Here is a 17,261-nt window from a genome sequence, read left to right as displayed (position 1 = left end):
CTGTATGACCTGTAAAGGTCTATTCAAACCTAAACTGTTCTATGGTTCTAATCCTCATTTTTCAGCTAAATTGTTCGTAGCAGCTGACTGGAAGTCTCTGGCAGCTTTTTCTCTGTGCTGATGTCTGTTGTGAGGCTGGGGTTCAATTGTGCAAGGTAGGTGCCCAGTATCTCCTGGGAGACCTGGGGTAGAGCAGGCTGGCAGGATCCAGGTGAGACCTACAACCAGGAGCAGCAGCTGGAGGCCAGAAGACTATCTTAGAACATCTAAAATGATGGCTAAACAGCTGCTTTCAGGGAACTGAATAGTACCATGGATAACCACTTTAAAGGGAAAATGAAGAGGAAGTGATGGTGGTGGTGGTGTTGCAACTAAATTATCCAGTGTTTTTATTGTGCTAGATCCCAAATATTCCAGTCAGCATTTGAGTCTTTGGGTGTAATGTTCTTCAGTGACTCAGACTGCCTACTGTGAGGTTTGCAATCCAAGTAAAAAAGTGGTGTGGCAAGAGAGAGGGAAGAGAAAGCTAGTTTTTTTGTTTCAGTGTTTGGCTGTGGATTAGGCCATATACATTTGGTTTTATAAGACTTTGCTAGGCTTCTCCAAGTATCTATGTTGTTGCAATCCATGAAGATCTGCTCCGAGTGGTCTGTGCAGCCTCAGGGCTCCTCAGGAGAACAGGTGTCTGCTTGTTGGGTGAGCTGAACTGCTCCCACGGCACTGACTGCATGGCCCAGATCTCTGTGGGTGATAGTGGAAGATGAACATATGGCTCAGGACTGTACCCTACAGTCAGACATCAAATTTAACATCTCATAATCCCAGGCTGAATCCCACATGAAAGTGGCTGTGACCACCTGAAAGCCCAGCCATCACCTCTAGTTTGATACTTTTACTGGGAAATGATGTACGGTTTCAGAAAGGGGAAGTTGTTCAAGGCAACTTCAGGCTGTAACATTAAGCACTCCGAGGTTAGACCAGGGTTCCATTGCCTGTATAGTTTTAGTGCCACCTCTTTTTGTTAAGTATTGAGTGCAGATTTCAGTTCTTTCTCTCTCTTACTACTTTTCTTTTTTTTCCTTAAGACCTCTGCCTCATCTGGTGCAGGGGGTAGAGACTGGGGAGTTAATGATGAGCTGGTGGGGATTTCATTGGAAGTGTGACCCCCAAGCCTTATTTACTGCACAGGATTCAAGACCTACAATGGAAACAGAATGATTAATTTCTTTATGCACTTCTCTGTGGCAGTCATTGCCATGGTTTCTGGACGCTTCAAAAATGCTAACAAGTTTATAGATGCAGTAATAGACAAGACTAAAAAGATGGAGTTGTTGAGCCTTGAAACTAAGTGCAAGAAACTAAAATTTGATACAGGAAGACCCAGTGAGCGGACTCAAAGAAAGAAGAAAAGACAAGCAAGCAATAGGCATCAAAGAGCTTCTTAGGAGATGCACTTTTTGTAAGTGGGTCTTAGAGAAGTGCTGATTACTCTAGAATGGAAGTTGAGGGTCTAAAATAAATTCTCATTTGTCAAAACAGGGAGGAAATTATTTAAAGGAGAAATGTGATACAGAAATAATAATATTTGGAGAGAGGAGGCATGGGCTGTTACCAGGCAGAAGCAATTTTTCTGTCTTTCACAGTAGAATCTGTGGTGGCTGAGGGTGTGCTGCCCTTAAAGGCAGTAGTGAAAGAAGCCGCTGAATTTTCTCTGCCCAGGCATGAAGGCTTTGAGGTTGAGCCATCATTCACCATCAATTTGAAAGCAGAATTTGTTTGAGAGCCACCTGAAGCACAGTTATTATCTAATAAGCAGCTTTGATTTATCAACTACATCTACACATAGAGAAAATGCCGTAATTTCACATGCGGTGATTCACTGGGACAAAGAAAACCATAATTACTCAGGGTGCAAACTTCACTGAATGCTAATGTGGCTCTTGTCAGTGTGGCTTCTTGACACTGTGAGTTCAGCATTGCAGAAATAGCCCGTGGAGCAGGGAAAGGTGATTGCTCCCAGGAGGATCTGAAGTACTTGGAGGTGGAGCAGAGTGCTCGCCGTTGCTTGGGAGACCTGGGGCTGAACATAGGAAACCTCCCCCTACCCCAGCCTTTTTCTGTGCCCAGCCCTATTTTTGGTCCCACTGCTGAAGATCATCAGTGATTCACTGTCACACAATGATTCAGAAGGGGAGAATGTGAAGGTTTGCTGATGAAGAAAGCATCACTGTGAAAGCAGGTGGCTCGAAGTGTGTGCATGTTTTGATAAAGCAGGGGGTGAAGTTTGTGCCTCCTCTCTCCTGAGTTGTTGTGCAAGTTGCGAACAGCCCATGCTTTTCCTCTCACAGCTCCAAAGAACTTTCCTGTAATACTTCAACTGTAAAGTACTGCTAACACATTTTAAAGGTGGAACTGTAGTTTCTCTGCCTTCCCAGACTTAGTGCTATCTGAATAGTAAATATTCTCCCAGCTATTTTCTGAATGCCAGTGCCAGCCCTGCTATGCCCATAAAATAATTCAAAACATTACAATTACTTTAATCTACATCTTAAAAAATGTTGATTGGGATTTCATTATAGTTCATAGCCAGCTACCAAAATCCCACAGACTAACAAAGGATTGTAGAAGTGTGAGGATGATATGAAGAATTTCTAGCTGCTATAACTATTGTTAGTCATTTGCTTTCTGCTGTGAGGCCAAAAGCAAACCTTAACTGAAGAGAAAAAAGCAACTCTGATACACCATTTATATAGCCATGGATATGTTTATTCTTAACTCTGATGCCACTTGGCGCATCAGAGTTAAGAACAATCTTTCTGAAGCCTGCTTACTGAAGTGGTTCACAAAATCAAATCCCTTAGAAAAGTTGTTAAAGAAGCCTTCAGTTTTTAATTGAAAGCCATGAAAATATTAGTACTTTTACAATAAGCCTAAAAATATGACAAACAATAATGAATGGTATGATCATAAACTAATCTGTCTGTGGTTTTGGGAGCTGGCTAACAAGATGCATAAAAATCAAGTGCTTCATAATGATTTGCCTTGTCTATTATCATATATATTTTTTAATCCATGCATAGATTTTGAAGAGCTTTGGGAACATGCATCACCTGAGCCAGATAGCATCAATGTCAGAAAGGACCATATATGTGATATATGCTGGCAAACAGCCATGACTGGTGAGGGAAGAAGAGCAAGAAATGGGCAAAACAAGAAGCTTTGAATAGAAGGAGGATAATAGAAGAGAAACAATCATATTACACATGCAAACCTAATGGTTATTATGTGAAACTTTAAAATTCTACCTAAATATTTGTAAAACTTCATGGGGAAAAAAAGGGATGAGATCCACAGGAGGGTGTTTCTCTCCATCTTATTTAGTACAACTATACCTGACAATAGAGATCAAGTGTCTGCAGCAGGCAGGTTCCTGTTCCCAAAGTCTGGATGAGGCAGCTCGCTTTATTGCTATGATGGTTTAGGCCATCTCAAAGTAGGTGCTACTGACAAAGAAGCCAGCTAGATTTTGTGATAAACTTTTACCAGTCTAACCAAGTCTCTGAAGATTGTTGGCATCTTGAAGGATTCAGAATGGCTTCTATCAGATTAGCTTAAAATCAAGTATTTCTCATGCTAATAAGAAAGTTCTGGATTTGCTGCTGACATTTGGGGTTTCTTTTTAGCATGAGCAGTAAACACCAGTAGATGCACAAGTCTTTACCCCCTGCACAAATCTAAGTGAATACTCATTGAATTTTAAGTCAGGACAAGGTTCATTCATCATCTAAATTATACAGTTTCTCAGCTCTACAGACATCTTATATTCTACTGGCTTTTGATGGCTGAGGAGATGGGAAGAGGGAAAAGAAACTGGTGTGAGTAAGGGAATAATAAATAAAATACTTAATATTCAGGTAAACATGTTTATAAAATCATAATTTGTACAACCCTGATTACAAACATTGATGATTAAATTTCACAGATGCCAAAACATGGCAGGAATCACTTGAAGGAGACATAAGTCATTTATTTTGGGGTGAATACTTCCCTGCAGCCTGCAAGGGCCTGCCCCCAAGGCAGCCTTTCCATACGCTCCATGCCACTCAGTGAGGTAGAAAATGTTGAAGCAGAATGAGTCATCCTGCAGCACTTCTGCTTAGAAATCTTATTAAACTTTCCTGTTTCCATCCAGATTCAATATTGAAGGATGCTTCAAAGTAAAAAAAATTTTAGAGAAATGAGTTTGAGGCAGTCCTGGCCCAAGCAGCAGCCTCACACTTGTACCCCTTATCTGATTCCATGCTGCTGGGAGGCACCAGCGCCAATTATTAATCACACAGCCCCAAACTCTGTGCTGGGGTTAAAATGACAACTTAGGTGTCAATCACCCTGATTTCGATCTGGTATAACAATGCCCCAAATAAGGGAAGGCCCAACAAAGTCCACGTTTAGCTGGTTTTTCATTCTCTCTCTATGTGTAATCTCTGTCAAACAGAAGTGCCATTTTCAACTATAATCTAAGCCTATTTGCCTCTGTACCGGAGCTGAGGGTAGCTCATGTCAGCAGACCACTGCAAACATAAGCAAATAGAGCTTTGTTAGACAAGTAAGTATTTTTTCCTCTTTGACATGTGAATGAAATGAAATAGATATGAGTGATTGACTGACACAGGAGATGTTAGACCCCTCAGATGCCCCCCTCCTGACCTAGTTTAGTCAGCATTTTGTTCCATATGTATTCAAAAATGTTATTAGTATTTGTTTATCCAGAGCTCTAAATGACAGAATGATGTTTGTAATTTAAAGTGCTGATCTTTCCCTCCTTTAACCTCCCCATCTTAAGCAGGTTATAGTCAGCCAGTCTAACATTCAAGCCAAGTGAATCAAACCCCGAGCTTTCAGTGACACAATTACATCACCTAGAGCAGATAGACCATGCTTATAAAACATATAGTGCTCCCTACAGTACTTCATCTCTTAGCAGCCATATATGAGAAAACAGAAATAAATCATCCACTTTACATTCAGCAAAACATCTTTGTGGAGGGCTGAAGCTGAGCTTCTACCTTATTTGCCTTCAGTTTGCTTCTGCCGTTCAGCCTCCTCCTGGTTGTTCTGACAAGTCCCCAGTGGAGCTGGCTGCTCCTGCACACAGTGATGTGCACACTCCTGTTCAAGCAGTCTGCCATCTCTCTCTAACAGTGACAATTTCAATCATAAATATTCCATATTCCTATTTTCTTTCCTGGGGAAAACTGAGAGACTCTGAAGAGATCTGCTGGAAGAAGCTGCAAAGAAGACCCTGATGTCTTTGTTCAAGGGGTTGCCCATCTGGCACTGTTGTTGATTTTAGTTATGTATTATTCCTAGAAAAGAGACAGGAGATGTTCTGTCCAATCTTGCAATGTTTGTACATCAGGGAAAGGTACATAATTTTGTTTGTGTCCATTTCTCCTGTTGCAGAGTCCTTGTTGATGACGCGTTGCTGTCAGCTGCAGGGAAGTTCCCAGTTGTGTTCTGAATCATTCCTCTGCAAACACTTCTGTGCTTGCCTTGATGGATACACAGGTGGTGGTAGCACAGTATTGCCAGCATCCTCAGCTGACTCCTGGATACTCCTGTGGTGACAAATCTGCCGCCTTAGTTTCACGTGTTTCAGTTCCTGACCGCCTATTCTTCCTTTTGTAGTGTTTGGAAGTGGCTGTCCAAGTGCACTTGCTCTCCGGAGACACTGTTATGCTGAAACAAATGCCTCCAGTCTTCGCTGCATCTCACCAACTCAGTCATCTCTTCTGTGTTCTTGTGGAGAGGAAAACAGGGACCATCCTTCTGCCTCTGTGTTGGCTACTTACTGTTAGCTGTATTTATACAGAAAGACTTGTACATTCCTGAAAATTCCCTCCTTCTCCTCTTGCTTAGGAGTTTCCTCACAGCAGCTCACAGGGTGAGTGTGGTGGGTTTGGGCAGCAAGAGACATCCCTCCACCAGATTTCTCTGCCACCGCATGGGGTGGGGACATCCACAGCATTGATGCTTGTCCTTAGTTATCACATTTGCAGTGACACCTCTGCTGGCAACCTACCCTTCATCTGCTCTTCAGCACTCCCCTCCATGGTGACAGCACACCTTCTCATTATTTTCATAGAAACACAATACACCTGCTCAGTGTCGTGGCAGCCATTTAGCAATTTATAGATTACTGATTGGTGAAAGTGGGAAACAGCTTAGGCAAACAGCAGAAATTCTCAAAAGTTCACTCAATTTTTTGATTTAGGATGGCTGAATATCTGTTAAACCTCAGGTGTGTGTTGACAACAAATATGTTGCACACCAGAAATGCAGCTGGATCAAAAACCACAAAATAATGATTCCAACACACCCAACAGTACCAATCCTGCTCCTTTGGCAACGACCCAGGAAATGAGTAAGACTTTGTAATTCTATCTGTGCCTGATCCAGAAATTTTTCAGGGACTCTTGTGTTGCACTAAGGAAAAAACCAGGGTTAATTTCAGGAAGTAATAGTTTTATAACAAGATTTTTTTAATTCAGTTTGTCACAAGAATGTACTATTATAATTTTCTAAAAATTGTAGAGAACTACTAATAGGTTCTACCTTCTCATGATTTCTCTGTTGGATGCATAACATATCCTGTGTTATTTTTTATTAATATTCTACCACTATTTAAGTTAAAAATTATCTTTCAGCCAACAGCCAAAAATAAAGTGATGGAGAACGACAACATAAAGACAATCCACTAATTTGGCAAATTTTTTTGCAGGTACTTGAAGATGAGGCCCTCCTCTGTTGCCAAGTGCTTTGGATGTGCTTTACACACAGCCACAGGAGGGCAGTGGATGACTTGGTTATGTAGCTTCTTTCTAGTTTTTATCTGTTTTTTAATCATTTCGTTTCCCTTCCGCTGAGTTCCTATCTTGTCAAGAAATAAAAATTTGACGCCGATGCGAGAAAGGGGATTTGATTTTCATTTCCCTCTGCGGGTTTGGCACATTTTCTTCATATTGTTAGTTCAGCTTATCATCAGTGTGTGGAGAGTATGTGATACCATCCCTGGTACTGCATGCAGGGCAAGAAGGCAGCAGGGAAAACGTGTTTGTACAACTCCCATGTTTGCACAACTTTCAAGGTCAGGACTTCCTTTCAAGAAAAAAAGAAAACAGAGAGCCCACAAACAATTTAATGGTTATCTGTGGTGCTCACAAGTTCTCCTAGATGCACTCTGAATTATTCCTTCTTCTTTGAAAAACCTGGCCCACATTCACCATTGGTTTCAGCCGACAAGCAGTTTAATGAAATCATAACTCTAGATCCTTCAGTGGTTGCTAATAGGCTGGTGTCTCTTTTTGCCTTAGCGAAGTTAGCCTTTGCTAAGTTAGCAAAGGGCAAAAGTTGTAATTATAATCAGAATGAAACAATTGTGGTAAAACCAAATGGAAACAGGTCTCGTCATGATCAGTGTAGTGCCTAGAGGGTCTCTAACAAGTAAAAATGTCAGGACAAGCTCACCAGACTGACCCTATATGCTGATCAAAGGTATAGAAGTTGGCAAATAGTCAGGATCAGAGGAAGTCCAGCCTAGCAGCAAACAGAAACAGCCACATACTGTCTGGGCAAGTGCTCCATAGAGACTGAATAAGAGTTTTACAGTTCACAGCAGAAGTGATGTTTGAAATATTTGGAAGCAAGTTAGGGAGAACAAAGGCTGTTTCTGTGGCACACAAAGTGCGGGGAGGAGAGGAGAGCATCCACAGCCTGCCAAGGCAGTATGAAATATATGCCTGTGTCTCAATATGCCAAAAGCTTCTGGGCTTTATTCCCAGAACTCCCACTGGCATGTATGACCTTGGGCTAGTCACCCACGCTTGCCATGCCTCAGTTTCCTTATTGCAAAGTGGGGGCAAGAGTACCTCTGAATGCTGTCAAGGAGCTGATTTTGCAACTTTACGCTGCAAGGGAGAGGGTGTCTTTTTGAGTAGTATTAGTTTTCAAGTATTCTGGAGCTTTCTGACATTTGCAGTATAGTAGCCAGTGCCTGTGTTGAGGCATTGTAGAAAAAGAAGGTCACAGGAGAGGCAAAACTCACACTTCCCCAAGTACAAGCTCCAGCAGCTTAGGATGGAAGAGCCACCCTTAGTAGCTGACAAATGGGAACTCTGTGAAATGTGTTGAAGTACTTTTGACCCCATGTAACAGACAGTGGCCAGTGTATACTGGCCAGATGTATACCAGTAGGTTAGTGACCCATAATTTCAGCTGCCAGGTTGGCTGCCCACCAGTTACAGGTTCAAGGTTCAACATGCCCACATTGGCAGGGGGGGATGCTCAGATGGCACTGGAAAAACAAAATGAGCCTGACCCTTGACCGTGAAGGGCAGATGAGAAACCATAGGGTGACTGATGAAAATCTTGATTTGGCCAACCTGATGCTTGCTGGGTCAGACTCCACATGCCCACTGTGAATGGATTGGACTCGCTGTGTAGGTACATATGTGCTTCATCTTTGGAGGTTTCATGCAGATTTACAAATCTGGCTCATTTTTCATGGAATTATGGCCTCCCAGATCTGTTTTGGGTTGCAACATACTTCTTTCAGCTGAGGGTTTGGAGCCAAAAGCCAGTCCATTTGGATTTTACATCCAAAACTGCATGTAGACTTTGAGAAGCAGGATTTCTCTGTACTTGCATTGCTTTCACTATTCACCTATATCAAACTGAGCCTCCAGGCTTGTGCCCAGCAGTGGTACATGAGCACAAACCCTTCAACAGTCCACCAGTAACTGATTTTTGGGAACCTCCACCAGTGTCTTTAGCACCAGAGCACAAAGTCTTCCCCATCACGACCGGCCCCTTCACGGGAGATACTTTTTTGCAACAGTTTCACCCAAGAGATCTAGTCTTTACCAAAAATGACCCCAAATGCAGCCTAAATTCAGTGGAAATAGTGAAAAATGTTGATCTTAGTCAAGATAAAGGAAATTTTTGATTCTGAGAGCTATTGCTGTTGCTTGTAGAATTGAAAGCCAAATGCTTCTCTCAGGCTATGCAGTGGAAGTGGCTGGTGGAAGGGAAAGGAGGGACATGAAGTTACCAAGATCAGCTAGTTGGCTCTAAGTTTTGAGACAAATCTGCTTTCCTTGCTGTTATTTTTAAGCCACTAAATAAACAAGAAATATTAATGACATCAAATAAACAAGAAATATTAATGACATCAGTAATACCTCCTGGGCATATGCCTGGTCATTAACTTTGCTTATTTTCCTAAGGAAAGGCAACAGCATTACGTTGTGTTGATGTTTTTCAATAAAATATCATGAGCAAATAATCCTCTTAAGGAAGTGCAAGTGGCTGGAGGCAATGCTTGGGGCAGAAAACACAAAGTGTCTCAAACCAAAACAACTGCTAACCTCCATACTACTCTGCTGTTGGGCCACTGTCAGAATACAAAGAAGCCTGGTTAGCCAGGCACTGGCTCACAAAACAAAAGGTTTTGACCTCTTCTGATTGAAAAAAGCTATGTTTGATCAGTGAACACTGTCATATCTTATAAAGGGTAGAGGATAAATCAGGTAGCAGATAATTATAGTGTCAGAACAGTAGATCAAGTCCATCCCTGCTGCATGCCAGTGGAATTCTGATATGTTTTATGAAATTTATTCAGTATTTTTACCTGCTATATCTGTCCCAGTTCAGCTTTCTGCAAAGGTGCTGCTAGCTGGTTTCCAGTGGGCCTTCAAAAGATTTTTTGAGATGTTCCCAAACGTGATTGCTCTACAGAAGTCCAGTTTTAGTGGAGCAAATTTATAAGGCCAATGAAAGCTATGATGTGCTTTCAAGTCTCTTCTTTGCATTTGAAGAGGGTTCTGAGGACTGTCCTTGTGCAGAAATAGGACCTGTTGACTAGTTCATCTTCCTGAACAGCCAGAGATGCCTCTCAAGAGCCTGATGATAAGCTTTACAGGGGGAAGATGAATAGAAAGTTGAGGCAAAAAGGTTTTCTATTATCTTTAAGCCCATTTCAAGTGAATTCTGCATTTAACCACCTTGTTTTTAAACAGTTTTGTTTATGCTTCCTGGTGCTCAAGCACTTCTGTTTGCTGGAGACAGGTCAGAGTCTCAGGCAAAGTTCTTAATTTCTGGTGCTGGGAGACTCTCTTAAACATTCATTTAGATATTTGGAAAGTCTCAGGTTCCTCTGGGCTATTTGTTCAGATATCTAAATCTAACCTCATTGCCTGTTCTCTTCTTCACTTTCACAGCATTCCTTTTGACTCTAAATAAAAAACATCCTCATCTTCTAGTCCTTCTGATTCTTCTCTGTCACATTTATCTCTTACAGTGTAGTCAATCTTGGGCCTTCTTCATGGCATCCCTTAATTTTGGTTCAAAAGAACCAAACCATAGTGAGCTCCATGTTTATGTTTCCCAGACTGAAAATGTTGCCTTGCCTTTATATTTTTTTCTTTGTTTGTTGTGGTGAATTGGCCATGGCTGGACACCAGATGTCCACAAGAGCCACTCTATCACTCCTCTCCTAAGCTGGACACAGGGGAGAAAATGGAGCAAAAAGCTTGTGGGATGAGATAAGGACAGGGAGGGATCCCTCAAAATTTGCCATTGTGGGCAAAACAGACTTGACTTGGGGAAATGAATTGAAATTACTATGAAATAAATCAGAATAGGATAATGAGAAGCAAACCTCCACCCCTCACTTCCCCTGGCCTTAACTTTATTCTCAAATTCTCTACCTTCTCTACCTGAGCAGGACAGGGGGATGGGCAATGGTTGTTTTAGTGAGTTCATCACAGGTTATCTTTACTGCTTCTTCCTCCTTCCAGGGAGGACTCCTCACTTCCCTGCTTCAGTAGAGGTTCCCTCCTACAGGACACAGTCCTTCATGATCTTCTGCAAGGAGAGTTCTTCCCACAGGCTATAGTTCTTCATAAACTGCACCAGCATTGGTCCCTTCCATGGGGTGCAGTCCTTCAAGAACAGGCTGCTCCATATTGGTCCCCCCCAAGGTCGAGTCCTGCTAGCAAACCTGCTCCAATGTGGGCTCTTCTCTGCACAGGGTCACATGTCCTGCCAGTAGCCTGCTCCAGTGTGGGCTTCCCACAGGGTCAAGGTTTCCTTTGGACATCCACTTTTTTCAGTATGAGGTTCTCCATAGGCTGCAGGTGGATATCTGCTCCCCTGTGGACCTCCATGGGCTGCAGGGGAAAAGCCTGCCTCTCCATGGGTTGCACTGTGAACTGCAGGAGAATCTCTGCTCTGGTTTCTGTAGCACCTTCTCCCCTGTTTTTTCACTGCACAGCTGTTTCTCTCATGTGTTCTCACTCCTTTCTTCTCTAACTGCAAATGGTATTGCACAGTTTTTTCTCCTCCTGCTTAAATCTATTATCCCAGAGGTGCTACCACCATTGCTGATGGGCTCAGCTGTGGTCAGTGTTGAGTCTGTACTGGAGCCAGCTGGCATTGGCTCTGCTGGACATAGGGGAAGCTTCTGGCAGCTTCTCACACAAGGTCCCCCAGTAGCAAATCCAATACACTTATCTAACTACACCCTTCCCATGTGCCCTCCACTTACCAGGAAGATAGGCATGTGATACCTGCAAATTCTAGGATAGGTGACAAAGGCTTCTCTAAGTGTAGTTTAAGAGCTCTTAAAATTTTTTCTAATTATCTTTATGAGCCTGTTTACTTTTATTTTTGGTCTAATGGAATTCAGTGAACATTTTTTTCACTTTTTCGATTGCAGGAATAATAAATTCTCTAGGAAGTCTGTAAATTTATTTGTTCAATTATCCCTTCCTCCAGCCATGGGGTTTTCAGAGCTCAGTGAGCTGCTGAGAGCCCAGAGCAGAGCAGGAAGTGAGTGTAGGAGACATGGCAGGACTGCATGGTGAAATAGACTATTTCCTGCAGAGCCTCTATGTTGTGTCATTTGCAGAAGCTGGGAAGTGAGTGGTGAACAAAACAGAAAACTGCAGTAAGAAGGACAGCACCATTATTTAGCTGGCTAATACCAACCTGGAGAATTGGATTTCACCCCTCACAGAGATTTTTGAAGATACTGAAGAAGTAATTTAAACAACTGAGTTTCAACAAGTACCCACACCTGTGTGGTGCCTCCTTACAGCTGTGTCCAGTCTGAGCTGCTTAGCCCCTCATTCTCAGAGAAGAAAAACACAGCAGACTGGAACCCAAGCACAGTAGGTACTAGAAAAATGCCAGCTATTCAACAAAACAGGCATCATGTGTGCTTGTTCATCTTACCTAATTGTAAACAGCTAATGCTTAAACCAGGAGGGAGATTGTTCCTCTACAATCTGAGCAGGAAAAGATTTATCCAGTAGAAAATACCCCACTGAAGACATGACAGTGCATATGCTCCCAGAACTACCAGATTGGTTTTTTTCTCATTTATTAATGTAATAATTTTATAAATACCATAATCTTAGGTGCTAAGATGCTGATGGATGTCATGCTGAAGCAATGACTTTTGACATTTTCTAAGGGTCAGGATAACATTATACAAAGTGTTTCCAGGATCGGCAGTGTGGTGACCCTGGGGCAAATGTTCTGTATGACCTTCCAGACTCTTGCTGGACAGTTGTGATGGTGGGCCTTCTGGTTCTGTGCAGGAGGAAGGCAGCTTCTAGAGCACAGCCTTGGTCTGGATGATAAAGTTTGATGACAAGAGAAGCCCAGTGGCAACAAACTGCTGGAGTTGTGTTGTTGTATCTTTAAGGTACAAGTGGATCTTTTTATTTATCTTCTTTTCTGTGTTTTTTTTGTTACTTCCTGTCTTTATCTCTAGAATTCATATTGCACCCAACTCTTTTGCATGTGCTTGGTCTATGTTGGATTTCCACCTGAGAATTTGAGCTATACTCTTCAGGATGGCCAATAGTAAAGCTGGTCACATGGGACATGAGAGTTATGAGCTTATTTCCCTGGTCTGATCACAGAGAGATAAACCAGTCCTTATATATTATGAGGCAATTATATGAGCTAATTATTGAGTTTTCCTACTCAAATTGTAATAGCCATGCTTTTTAATTCCAGCAAGAACAAATCTGACACAGGCTCTGGCCAGGCCAATAATGATTGCCAGTTCCCATTACACCTTTAAAAGTTGAATAATATATGTAGCACTTGCAGTGTTTTAGAGGCACTTAACATAGCCAAAGAGCTGAACAAGCATTATTGCATTTCGCACTCATTTCTGTCAAGCAGATGTTCACAGGTACCAACCCCACCACAGTTTCTGCTATGAAACTCAGGTCTGAAAAGAGATGAAGGTAAGTTTCAGCTCAAGCACATCCTTGCAGTAATGCAGCTCTCTGTTTTCCATACTGGAGTGAGATTACATCTGTCTGAACCTAGTCATGTAAGTGTGCCTCTCGTGGCTGCTCATGTTTCCTATTCTTCTCTTCACTGTTGGTTTAATGGGATAATAGGGAAAATCTTTCTGTTTTGTGTTTTCTTCAACTGTCTGCATGCACTTTTGGTTCTTCGCAGTGAATGCAGGTACATGAGATACTGGCCAGAGTCTTCCTGTGCTTTACAGCAGAAAACAGAACTATGTATGGCAGGTGGCCAAGCTCATCCCTGGAGGAGTTACTGCCGGGGTTTTGACCACTGCAATGTCAGCTGCACAGCTCTTGCTGTGCTTAGCATCTCCTTGGGTCCATTGCATAGTGAACATCTGAAGCCACCAAGTACTAGGGTCACAGTGTTTTCCTTCTCTGTCTTCTGGAAAGGAAAGATGGAATTAAATAAAAGAAAGACCAGATGAAGTACATCCCAACTAATTCAACTGTTTTAAGGTTAGATGTCCAAATCAAGTTCCCCTACTGCTCTTGGATGTCTGTAGTGGAATGAGACCACAAAGACATCCTTCAGAGCCTGATGCATACAACAGGTATCTCCAGAGAGCATTCATAACATCCTCAGAGAGAGGCCTACAACAGATGGCAATGAATCACCTCTGCAGGTTTCTTTTTCTTCCTGTTCATAATTAAAAAAACATAAATCAACAAGGTCAGGCTTTGCCATCTTTTCGGCCCTGGAAATTTGGGCAGATGGCTCCTTCTGCAATGTAATAGTCGCGCATGTTTCATTCTCTCTTTCAAAATCTTGGTCATTGTTACATAACAATATCATATCTTTTGACACTGTCCAGGTTGCAGTGTCATGAAAGTGGGTCAGTGGCCACAGCGACCACAAGGCCATCAAATTTGAAATCCCTGTTGGCAGAAGGACAAGTGTCTGCACAACCTCAACTCTGGACATGAGGAGAGCAGACTTCGGGCTGTTCAGGGGATTAGTAAGATCCCCTGAAAAAAATTATTTTTAAGATGCTGGGGTTCATCAGTGCTGGTCACTTTTCCAAGATCACCTCCTAAGGGCACATGAGCAGGCAATTCTCAAATGCTGGAAGTCAAGCAGGTGAGACAGAAGGCTAGCTTGGCTGAGCAGGGATTTTCTCTTGGAAATAAGGCAAAAAAGGAAGGTGTATGCCCAGTGGAAGCAGGGCCAAGTGACATGGGAAGAATTCAGAGGTGGTGCTTGCCTCTGAAGGGAGAAATTTTTTGCAGCCAAAGCTCAGCTGGAATTGAAGCTGCCAGAAACATGGGGAACAATAAAAATAGTTATTTTCAAATGTGTGTGGCTCAGCTTCGCGAACGAAGATTTGGGAAGGGCTGTCCCCATGTGGGTGTGCCCTTCCAGCCTGCACAGTGGATTTTTTAGGTGAGGCACAGCATGCACAGAACTGGCCCCACCGTTTAAGTCCTGAGGTTCATCTGCCACGGCCGAGCGAGCTTGGACAGTGACAGGGAAGTCCTCAGGACTAGAACCTACAGCACCTGGCATTTCCCAGGAGGTCTCCCATCCAAGTGCTAATCTGGGGCTGACCCTGCTTAGCTTCTGAGATCTGATGGGATCGGATGTCAGGGAGGCAAATATACTTATGGCAATAGGCAGTATAGAAATGGCATTGGTCCCTTACAGGATGAGGATGGTCACCTCACAAGCAGGGACAGGGACAAGGCAGAGCTGTTTAATGCTTTCTTTGCCTCTGCCTTCAACACAGATGATAAACCAAGGGGCTCAGTGCCTTGAGCTGGAGGACTATGACTGAGCGACTCCTAGGCGACCCTGAAATTCTGTGGGATCTGTTGCTCCAGCTGGATCCCTACAATTCAATGATACCTGATGGGTTTCTTCCCAGAATTCTCAAAGAGCTTGCTGATGTCATCACAAAACCTCTCTTGATGATTTTTGAGCAGCCTTGGGAATACTAAGAGGTCCAAGCTGACAGAAAGCTGATGAAAATTGTCCTGATTTTCAAGCAGACCAAGAAAGAGGACCCTGGAAACTACGGGCCTGTAAGTTTCACTTTGGTGCCTGGTAAAGTTATGGAGAAAATTATTCTGGGAAGTATTGAAAAACATCTCAAAGACAACACTATCCTTGGTCACAGCCAGCATGACTTCATGAGATGAAAGTCCTGCTTATCAAACCTGATTTCCTTGTATGACAAGAAAAAGTTGTCATCACCATGTAGCTAATCAAGGGAAGCCTGTCAATAAAATATTTTTGGATTTTGCTTTCAATACTGTCTCTCCTGGACAAAATGTCCAGCTGGATAAACACATCATGCAGTGGGTGAGCAATTGGCTCAGGGGTTGAGCACAGAGAGTAAAAGTGTGTGGGGTAACATCAGACTGACGACCTGTCACTAGTGGGCTTCCACAGGGCTCCATCTTGGGTGACGGAGGGAATTGTCCTGCTCTGCTCTGCACTGGGGTGACCTCACCTTGAATAGTGTGTGCTGTTTTGGGCATTGCAATACAAATAAGATATTAAGCCATTAGAAAGTATCCAAAGGAGGGCAACAAAGATGGTGAAGGACCTTGAGGGGAAGCTGTATGAGGAGCAGCTGAGGGCACTTAATCTGTTCAACCTAGAGAAGAGGAGACTGAGGGGAGACTTCATTGCATTTACAACTTCCTTGTGGGGGAAAGAGAATGGGAAGGCACAAATCTCTTCTATGTGGTGATCAGTGACAGGACCCAAGGAAATGGCTTGCAGTTGTGTCAGGGAAGGTTTAGGTTGCACATTAGAAAAAGGTTCTTCACCCAGAGGGTGGTTGGGCACTGGAAGGGAAGTGGTCCCAGCACCAAGCCTGACAGAGTTCAAGAAGCATTTGGACAATACTCTCAGGCACATGGTGTGACTCTGGGGGATGGTCCTGTGTAGGGTTAAGGCTTGCACCCGGTGATCCTTGAGGATCCCTTCCAACTCAGCATATTGTGTGATTTTGTGTGGTCTTTGAGGCCAAATATAATTGTATCTCTTGTCTGCAGTTATAATCAATTTAGACTCTGGAAGAGCCAGGCTGAGGGCATGTCATTATGACTAATGTATGGACCGTGATGTCTATTATTATAAAATTGAAAAGAAAGAAAAATTCTCCTGCCTACTGCAGAGGATTTGCGATATTCAGTGCTACGTATATCAGCAAGCCATGCTTTTTTTGCTCTCTCCCTTTCTCTGGTGGTGGGAATGTTAGAATTTGTTCTGTGTAACTTTATTTTAGCCTTAAAGAAAAAGAAACCAGACTTAAAATGTATTTTTAGGCCTTTTGTTTACAGAAAAATAAGGTTTTGACAAGAGGATTTTAAAAGAAAATAAACTAGTTAATAGATTGTGACATAGAAAGCACTGATTTCTCTTTGTAGTGAATACAAGGTAGCTTAAATTATTACATCTAATATAGTTAATTGGGAGGAATAATCTAAGCTACTCATAAATATTCTTATGATCTCAATTCAGCGTAACTAAGAAAATAATTGGGGTAGCCAGTGGAAGTCGCTGATCAATATGCAGTTATAGGTGAAAGGATTGAAAGGTTGGCTATGCAAGGAATGGAGCTGAATGCAAATTACATTACAGTCATACCTGACATGTCACAAAGACGCAAATCATAAAATATGAGAAGACGCAAATCATAACATATGACATCACCCAGAATCCTGGTCTAAGTTCTGCTTTCTTTGTCTCAAAAAAAGAAGCGTGAAGCAGAAGCTTCCATCTCAGTAGCAGAGGTGGTTGTTAAAATAGAAGGTGCTTCCATCTGAGTTATGGTTGAAATGACTAAGACTGCTTAGCTTGGAAAGATAAGGAAGTGGGAACATATTGGCAGAATATATAACACTGAAAATGGAGAAAGT

The sequence above is a fragment of the Pithys albifrons genome, chromosome 2 (genome assembly GCF_047495875.1).
Source record: "Pithys albifrons albifrons isolate INPA30051 chromosome 2, PitAlb_v1, whole genome shotgun sequence".
NCBI lineage: Eukaryota > Metazoa > Chordata > Aves > Passeriformes > Thamnophilidae > Pithys > Pithys albifrons.
The sequence above is the reverse complement of the archived record's forward strand: the minus strand, read 5'-3'. Positions refer to the sequence as shown.